Here is a 9,408-nt window from a genome sequence, read left to right as displayed (position 1 = left end):
GCCCATTCCGCCTGTGATGGGCAGAGCCTTCCCGTACACGGCTGCAAATTGCCCGGTCCCTGCTAATTAGGCCTTCATGAATAGATTTATTTAAATTACACTCATTGGCATGGCCGAGCAGTGCAAATGCCATTTCGTAATTCACTTTAGCAATTTGTTACGTGACCATCAGTACACTTTGTGTTCAGGGGAAGAAAGTCCAGCACTAGCAGGGACATTTCAGAAATCATTTCCAAACCCAGAGCAATATAAAAATATTTGCTCTGTTCATTTTCTGCTGCCCACAGCGTTTACTGAGAGGGCTCATTGAATATTTATACATCCTTAGGACCAAAGGAACTGGTAAAATGGAGAGGGCAGACATGTAATTTTATGTAATTGGCCTGACTGAATGCATTAAAAGCAGCAAATTATTAAAGGTGCTCAGTGTTCAGTGGTTTTGGCTGATACCTGAACTGGCAGAGCCTCGGGAGTGCTGATGGAGTGAGGATGGACATCTTCAGCAGCAGCAATGCAGGTGCTGATGCAGCCAACAGGTGCTCAGTGTGTGTTTAGGGACATTTATTCTAAATTTCTCCCAGATTTTGTTCAGCTCTCACTCCAGCCTGGTTCTCCCCCATCCTGGTCCCCAGCACTGGAACCATCTCTGTGCTGTTTCAGTGGGAGCACCACCACCACCACCACCTGCAGCATGGAAAAACACAACAATCCAGAGCCTTGTTGTAAAATTAACATGACCCGTGGCTGGTTCCCACCTCCGCTGGGTTAATTCTGCCTTCTTGGGGCCAGGGAGATGCCAAGACCTAAGGCTGGTGCACGTGGCAGCAGCACGAGCCTGCAGGGAGCCCAGACCCCAACATGGGCATGAGCAAACAGAACCACATGCCAGGGGCTCTGCTGGGAATGCCAGCAGCTCTCTCTGCACAAGAAAAGCTCCATTTCTGGCAAAGAAAGAAAAAAAAAAGCTTTTTTTTTTAAGGTGTAAATCTCTGTGGGCCATGTAGCTTCTGTGCCCACAGCCAGGGAGGGAATGGCATTGTCAGGGCTGGAGCCTGGCACGGCATTGCTGCTCTCCCTCCCAGACTCATGATGTCTGCTCATCAGCCAGCTCAGCTCCTCATGATTCCATCACTAATTAATCCCTTCTGCAGCAGTGGTGGAGCAGGAATGTCACGGAAAGGATGTGGCACATCCCGGGGAGGAACAGGAGCCATCGGCACCAGCCCCTGCACCAAAATCAGCTCCCCTCGGGTGCCAGGGCAGAGTGACAGCCCAACAGGAACACCACAGCTGACATCTGAGACCTCCTGGATCATCACTAAGCAGTCAGCTCATTTTCAGTGTATAATTAGCAAATAAACTTATCCCAGAACTAACCTGTGTAGTTTTCCTACTAAAAAGGCAGATAAGATGCCCATATAGGAACTCAGTGCTTGAAAGCACTGACACAAGCCTTTTTTTCTTCAATTTTCTCCCTTTTTGAAGCTCAGGCTTTGATTGCCCAACATTTAAAGCCCTCAGTCTGCTCTTCAACTTGACTGAGACTACAGAAATTCAAAAAAATTTTTTTTAAGCCTTTAGGCTATAGAGAATAACTTTTCCTGCACATAATTCCAAAATAATATGAGCTTGGTGCAATGACTTGGATTTTCATCACTTTCCCCCAAGACCAGAATTTCCTCCTCCCTCTGTGAGCAAACAAGTGATGAATATTTTCCAACAAAACATCATGAATTAAAACACACAACAATTAAAAATAGTTTTAGTGACAGCTCCCTGACACAGAGAAAGAATGCGTTGAGGGGGGAAGAAAAGAAGATATTTAGCATTGTTGGCTGCTATTCAGACACTTCCAGCCATTCAAATCCATGAAACCAAACCCAAATTATATCTGGATTTCAGCTGGAGACACATGAGACTGAGCAGTACCAATTAGGACACACGGAATGAGCATCTCCCAGTGACAATACTGGGAAAAACCATTCCAACTTCCAGTTTCCAACCAAGCCTTAAACTTGATCCCTGCATGAGCAGTTCACAAGGAGGAAACCTTTGGATATAATTCCCAAAGACATATGGGGGTTGCTATAAAAGAAAACTGGGATCTTAGAATAAATCAAATTTTTCCCTCACCACAGAATCCAGTGAAGGGAGCACCAGAGAAATCCAAAGGGCCCATCCAAGCTAAACTTTCCAGCACAAATCCACCTTTGATCTCCTGGCTGAGCGTTTGGCCCCGGCCTGCTGGTGGCAGGGCTCCCAGTGCTCCGAGAGCCAGGACTGCATCCAGCCCTTCCGAGGGAATCGTGTGTCAACATTTCCACAGCCCTCCTGGCTGCCTGTCAGGCAGCTCGTTAGAAAACTCCTGCAGACCCACACTGACATTTGGAGGGTTTATCCATTAGAAAAACAAAACCTCCCCTCAAAGCCTGTTCAAAGTGCAAAGGTACGAGACTTGATCAAAACGGGACTGGATCATTGAATTCTCCCTTAAGAAAATGAACACTAGAGGTCAATCTAACAACTTGTCCCGGAAATATATATCCCTGGAATAAAATATTACAGACTGCTGTGTTCTGTACAGCTCTAACTACCTCCAGACACCCTGGCTCAGCCTGATCTAACAAGGGTTTCCTCTGTTCTTTTGGGTTTGCTCTTGTCTCGCTCTCCATTAGTGTTTCCTTTCTGGAGCTCTCCCTCATGGTCGCTGTCCCGAGTCACGGGGCTCCCTGATGCACTGAACTCCCTGTTTGTGCGAGGAAAGGGGGAATTGGCCTTGTGTGAGGAGGCTGGAGGCCAAATGTGTCCCTGATGGAGTTCCACTGCAGCTCGAGTTCGATGAAGGATCAGGGCAGGAGCAGAAGAGCAGCTGGTGCTGTGCAGGTGAAAACCCAGAACAGGCAGGTCAGGATCCCATCTCATGGATAAATCCTGGAGTGGGTTGGGTTGCAAGGGATCTTAAAGCTCATAAAGTCCCATTCCTCCTGTCCCATCCCACCTTCCACTGTCCCAGGCTGCTCCAAGCCCTGTCCAGCCCAGCCTTGGACACTGCCAGGGACAGGCAGCCACAAATCCATGATTCAAAAGAGGCAGCAGGGAACAGGGCTGAGATGCAAGGGGTAGGTGTGGGACTTCAGACTTCAAGTCTGATTCCCTTCCAATGCATCTCCCATCTAAGAGCAGCAGAGTGACTTCAGTCCTGCACCTCATGCATTCCTCACCTCATCTCCTATGCTCAGATTCTGGAGGACCTTGAGACTACAAACTCCCACAGACTCTTTCTGCTTAAAATATGTTTTGATTGGGCTTTTTTTTACTTCAACATTCTGAAATGCCCAATATTCCAATTCCAGTGAGTTTCTTCCTCCCCCTTCCCTGCTCTTATCACCAGAAATAAGACACAGCCCTGCCAGCCGGTTTCAGCCTCCCCATTGCCACTTTCCTCAGCAAATCCCAAATTCCCCTCCACAAACCTCCTGCCTCAGACAGACTCAATGGAGCACAGGAGGCCGCCTCCACTGGGAAAGCCAAGGGTGATCCAAGGCACAAAAGTCAAGCCAGATGAAAGCTCAGACCCAGCAGAGAGCGAGTTCAAGCGCAAGATTTCAGCTGGGGAGTCACTCGCGTGCTGCTCCCCTGACGCGGGGCCAAATCGCGGCTCTTTCCGCCTGCAGGCGGATCCTGCAACCCCGAGTAGCAGCGAGGAGTAACATTTATTCCCACACAGGGCTCTGTGCGGGGCTGCCAAGCCCTGGCCCCGGCTGAGCTTTCCGTGAGCGAGCAGCTCCATATGGCAGCGCCGGCTCCTCACTCAGCAGCTCGCCTGCTGCCAGCTCCTCTCGCTGCAAACGGCCCCGCGCAGCAGAAATGTTCCAGCTCCACCTTCTCGTTGCCATTACCTTTGCAAACCTGCCAGATGAATTCCTTAAAGTTCTTCCTGGGAGTTTCTCGCTGCCGGGATGAGCGCAGCGGTTCTGGCTGCAGCCAGCCGTGCTCCCCCGGGGCAGCAGCCGAGTCATTCCCAGGTGGATCCAGAGGGTGTCCAGCCTCAGTGCCCAGCTCCTCAGAGCCCAAGCACACCCAGAGGTGATGAAAATGCCTCGTTTTAAAGCAAGGTAAAGAGCTGAAGCTTCTTCAGGGACACAACTCTGAGCCCTTCCCAGATAACAGAGGCACAGGAGAGATTTGGGAGGGGTACAAGCATGGTTGGGACAGCAATGGATGGTGTGCATTAGCACTTTCTCTTCAAGGCATGAAAACTGGGCAGAACTGAACAGGAAACCTCCATTTTTGGGGCACTCGATGCCTCACCTTGGCAGTTTTTCATCTATTAAAATGCACAAGATGTAATTCCTTGGCCACAGGAGCTGCCCTTCCCAGTACCCCTATCCCATGGGAGGTGGTTCCCCAAAGACAGGCTGCCAGAGGCCCTTCCCAAGGACCAACAGCAGCACAGCCCTCAGTGCCACCACCCGATGGTTCTGGGCACACGGCAAAGCCAGCGGTGACACCAGAGGGGTGAAAGCCACAGCAAATGGTGTGGCCTTAGCTCAGCTCAACCCCAGGTTAGCAGGGAGCCCACTTTGAGATTATGGATCCAATCAGCCTCAGCCCGACCATGGCACGTGCAGTTCCTGCCAAATCAATATCTGCGTCTTCCTGGTGAATAATTGTGTCAGTGGGACGTTAATGGGGCACAGTGCTCGTGGTGTCGAGGCTTTTTTAATATTTTTTTTTTTTTGTCAACGAAGCAAAGTTATTCATTTCCCTCCCCCTTCCCCCCCTGCCAGCCTTCCCAAATGCACAAAATGGGCTCCAGACCCACCTCCTACAAGGAAATGAGAACCAGCCCCAGAGGATCACCCAGCAAGAAGCCTCTGTTCGGAGATCTGACGCCTCTTCAAAGCCAGGGGAGCAAATGTGCTCCTACCTCGGCTGATTTATGAGGAACGGCTGCGTCACCCATGCGGGGGAAACGCTTAAACGCTACCAGAGGGAAGGGAACCAGCCCTGGCTGCCTGCTCTGAGTAACCCCGCTCTCCAGGAGAGTTTGTTTTCATCTAATTAGCTCTCTATTGCATTTTAAAGGAAAACAAACAACCTGGGGACTGCAGCACATGCTGCTGGATGTTTCCCTCCCTGGGAAAACAAACACCGGGGTGGCAGCGCCGATGGCAGGCGGGATGTGCCAAGGGGGGCTCTCGAAGGGCACGTGGCACCAGCCAGCCTGGCACTGTGTCCCCACACACAAGGGGATGTGGGCAAAGCAGGTGGCTTCCCAGAAACAGCCAAAATCCCCTCAGCTGGGGGCAGGAGCAAAGCCAGAGGCACAGGCACCCCAGGAAAGGCAGGAGCAAGGTTTGAGTGAGGGGCACAGCCCAGGGGTGGTTTTTTTCCCTTCCTTTCTGTGTTGAAAAATTCTGGGTGTAAATCGTTCTGTGTGTTTGGTTTTAATTTCTGCTGCTGCCCCACTGTTATTTATGCTCTTGAAATATAACAGCAGGCACATGGAGAGTGTGGTGTTCATGAAATACAGCCCAGTGCCCAGAGTGTTTATCGACCAATGCAGTAAATAATTCTAACAAGCACAACTCATCCAAGAGAGCAGGGCCATGGATGAGGGCTGCCCATCTGCCAGGGCCCTTCCAGCGCTGCCAGATCTGCTCCAGAAACGCTCTTTTCCATCTTAAATGAAGCCAAGAAAGCCAAGTGCAGCTGCCAAGTGGGTCCTGGTGGCAGCTGTGCCCTGGGCTGGCAGGATGGCCGGTGCTGCAGGGACATCCCTCAGGACACCTTTGCCCACCATGGCGTGCTCCCAGTTCATGCCAGGAGGACTTGAACAGAAAGCAACTGCTCAAATGGATCCGAGCTGGGGCAGAGGCACCCAAGGGACACAGGCACACCAGGAGCTGGACCTCCACAGCACCCTCAGTGCTCCAGGACAGCCAGGAGGCCACTGCTCGAAACACAAGCTGTCTGCAAGGACCTGATCTGGTCTGGTGGCTGAGGAGAAGGCAGCAGAAACAGCCCTGTGTAAGCACTTGCTCATTTAGCATAGGTAATAGCTGTGGAATTTATTCAGTATCTGAATTCTTGCTTTTTTTCCAGGGGAAAGGCCAGAGGGGACTCTGCATGCTGCTTCCATACAGAGCTCTCAGCTGTCCCAAGGATTTCCCTGGATGCTTTCCCTGTCCTGCAGCACAGAGAGCCCTGGAAAGCCCAGCACAAGGCCAAACAGATTTAGTGCTGCTACACTGGGACTCGTTTATCTTCCCTCCGAGGTGAAGCCACACTGTCCTCAAGGACAGGAGCTTAACAAGCAGAGAGGAAGATCTGAACCAGATCCTGACCTGCTGTCAATCACACAGCTGCTCTGAACCAAACAGGGCTGATTTATGCCAATGTCCTGGCTCCAGCTCATTCCCAGCTCCCTCTGCCCCCCCAGGCTGAGCTCACCCCAGCAGCCCAGGGCAGAGCCATGAAGGGACATCAGCACTCAGATTCCACCCTGAGACACTCACACCACTGACAACGGCAGCGTGAGGACCCTCAGGGTAAAATAAAGCCCCTCAGACAGGGCTGTGCTGCAGCAAACCCTGCCCTGGGTGTAGGGGAGAGCTCAGCACCACAGGGTACCTGTGGGACTGACTGGAACTCACAGCCAGCTCCTCTGGGCTTTGCTGCCAAAATATCACTGCCCAGAGGGGATAACCTTCACCAGACTCGTGTCAGCCACGAAGCCAGGCTGGGAGAAGGCCCCTGATCAGGGATCCCCAGAGATGCTGCAGTAACGCCCCCAGTGCCGCTGTGAGCTCTGGCCCTGCTGGTCCCAGTTCATCTCAGGGCAGCATTTCCCAGCAGGGTGGTGCCCAGCACAGCACAAAGGACACTCTCAGCATTTTACCCGTGGGCAATCCTGATATCACAACGGCTCCTCAGCAGGGAACAGTTCCTTCAGTTTAGCAGGAGTCTGAGACACCCTGGAAACCCGGAATCCCCAAGCTGGGATTCCCAAATCCAGGCAGCACGAGGTGCCAGAGGCTCTGCCTCCAGCCAAGCCCCTCACTTTGCAGCACTGCCTGCACACACCAGGGCCTTTTACTTTCTCCTGCTCCACAGGGAGACAGCAGCAGACACCCCCTGACCCCTTTTCCAGCCCAGCACCTGCTCCTTCCCCCACCCAGGAGACTCTCCCAGCCCCAAAGAATTCCACACCTTCCACTCCCTGCAGAACATCCCAGCTCAATCCCAGGGCTGGGAGCACAGGCCACCCCACAGACCTGGAGCTGGCAGGATGGGGGAGCAGCACTGCAGCCCTGGGGATCCTGAGCACAGCCTCTCCACCTTGGCTCTCTCCCCGCGCAGGAGCCGCTTGCCAAGCCCACATTTGGATCTAGCAACAGACTTTTGTGCTTTGGCTCATGGATCCTGCAAACAAGAGCTTTAATCACTGCTTGCTTTTATGTGCCGAGAGCCAAAATTGTCTTGTTAAGTACAGTAAGCGATCAGTACTCGCAGCACAGAACGTTTCAATGGCTGCTTGTGTGGGTAATTATTCCAGGCTTGCCTCTCTTCCCCTCTTGAGAAAAATTACGGAATGTGGAAATTATTGCGAAGCCTCTCCGGACTTGGAATGTTTTCCACCGGTTACTTCAGCCTGTGCCTGGCTTCTGCTGCCTGGCTGTGCCCCTTGCTGAGGGATGCCCATCCCTGGGCAGGCTGCTCCAGGATCTCACCTTCCACAGACAGGTTCCCTGCTGGGCTTTCCTCAGGCAGAACAACCCCAATACCTGTCCTAAAGGTAACAGGAGGCTCAGCCTCAGCTCCCCCTCCCTGAGCACAGCCCAGCCTAGCAAACATTGATTTAATTTGTTTTTCCCCCCATTTTCCCCATGCATCCCTAAATGGAAGCGTGGATCCGTGCTTGGAACCCCAGCTGTGCCATGGCCCCAGGCAGGAGCCTTTCCCTCCCAGCCCTCTCTAATATTACACTATTAAAGTTGCCTTTTGGCTTTTATTAGGATTTTTTTCCAGAGATAAAAGCAGGCTGTGGGAGCAGAGGGAGCCCCAGCAATATCCATGTCCTTGGAGCTGACAGAGTGGGCAACCTCAAGCTGGGAATGCTGTGGTGAGGCTGGGACATGCAGAGGAGGAGGAGGAGGATGGTGCTCAGCTGTGCATCCCTCAGCTCCAGCTTGCATGAAGGGAGCAGCAGAGCAAACTGCAGGGATGCTCCCTGCTCCAGTGCCAGGGGATGCTTTTCTGGAAAAGGGGGAGCAAAACACTCTCAGCACACTCAGAGCTGCTTTGCTTCACCTTCTGCTCTGCAAATGCAGCTGGAGGAGGAGGTTTTGGGCACTCATAAACCTCTGCTGAAGCAGAGACAGGACCCCAGAGTCCCCATCCCACTCCCACAGCCCACGGGCAGCTCTGCTCTTGCCTCCAAGAGGATTTTGTACCGGGCAATTCCAGCGTGGGATGCAGGAAGGAAGGGCTCTGGGAGGACTGGGATGAGAGCTAAAGCCAAAAGGGATGGGGTAAGTCCCCAGGAAGTTTCAGCAGAGTTATGTGCACAGCAGAGCCTGTCCCCAGCTGCCAGGAGGGCAGTGCTGTCACTGCAGAGCTCGTTCCTGCAGGTTCATTGCAGCAGGACAGGGGCACCAGCTCCAGGGAGGTCTGGGTGCCCCGTGGCACCCCCAGCACCCCTGCACTCCAGCTGGAGCTTTGCCTCAGGGCTGGCTCCTGTCCCCAGTGCCCACCCAGGGCTGGCTCAGGCATTCCCAATCCAGCGTTTGGGTGCTGGTGGCACACTCTGTCCCCTCCAGCCCCGGGTGGTGCCACTGGCACACCCCCCTCCAGCTGCTGAGCTGCCTTAAAGACATTTGGGTGTAAGAGCCAGCAGAGAAAATACAGCTTCTCCCCTGGGAGGGTGGAGGGCTCTCCTTGTCCTCTCCAGCCCGTTTTCCTCTGCCCCATTTCTGCAGAGGGGTGAGGGACCAGGACCCATCGCACACGCACAGGGCTGACAGGAAGGGAGCCACTCCCGAGGAGCATTGCTTCTAAACCACTCCAATATGGCAAGGCAATGGTAACCAGCTGGGAAAGCTCTTTAAAGACCCTTAATTAAAGGCTGGCTGTTGCACAGGCCCCTTTCCCATTCCCACCAGGAGTGTTTCCCAGTTTCCCGGCCTCTCTCCCGCTGCCCTCCATCCCTCACACTTTCCTTCCCTCTGGCATCTGCCAGCAGCATGCTGCAGCTGCCAGGGGGGGTCTTCAGCAATCAGCCATCAGATGGAAGTTTAAACTCAGAGTAAAAGGAGAAAAAAAAAAAGGGGGGAATTCCCTCACTGTTGATTTCCTGCCTGGATGGCAGTGCTGGCACAGAGCTGGTGTGCCAGCCTGATCCTT

This window comes from Pyrgilauda ruficollis, unplaced genomic scaffold (genome assembly GCF_017590135.1).
Source record: "Pyrgilauda ruficollis isolate IOZ18807 unplaced genomic scaffold, ASM1759013v1 scaffold16, whole genome shotgun sequence".
In the NCBI taxonomy this organism is placed as follows: Eukaryota; Metazoa; Chordata; class Aves; order Passeriformes; family Passeridae; genus Pyrgilauda; species Pyrgilauda ruficollis.
Note: the sequence above shows the minus strand (reverse complement) of the source record.